The sequence below is a fragment of the Mastomys coucha genome, unplaced genomic scaffold (assembly GCF_008632895.1).
Source record: "Mastomys coucha isolate ucsf_1 unplaced genomic scaffold, UCSF_Mcou_1 pScaffold16, whole genome shotgun sequence".
NCBI classification, from domain to species: domain Eukaryota; kingdom Metazoa; phylum Chordata; class Mammalia; order Rodentia; family Muridae; genus Mastomys; species Mastomys coucha.
Window position 1 is genome coordinate 92,102,648 of NW_022196898.1, and position 487 is coordinate 92,103,134.

The following is a 487-nucleotide window of genomic DNA, read 5'->3' on the forward strand; positions in this document are numbered from 1 at the left end:
AGACATCTACAAAATTCTTCCTAAAGAAATATTTTTCTTTTCCTTGGATTTGCTTGAAGCACTGTTATATGTACTATCGGAACTGCTTTTGCTATTCTGGCGCACATGACATTTTTTTCTTTACTAGATTGTAAATTGGGTCAGAGGTGAGACATTTTTGTTTCTTTCTGTCTCTCAGTCTCAATTATCTTAATACCTGTAAAAGGAATTTTGAGAAGATTAATTAAACAATGTGTGAAGCTGGGTGTAATGGCTGCCACGTCTGCCTTACACAGTAAGACCATGTTGCAAGCAAGCAAACAAATAAAATGATAAAGGAAAAAAAGATTCATAAAAGACGTTATTGGACTATTCTGGCACATAGTAGACCTTAGCAAATTAATGTTAATTCATTGATTTTCCTTATTTTTAATTCCTGTGAAAAAACTGAGTGCTTCTTGTGCATCACCCAGTGCTCTGTCATCAGGCACAGAAATGAGAAAACCCT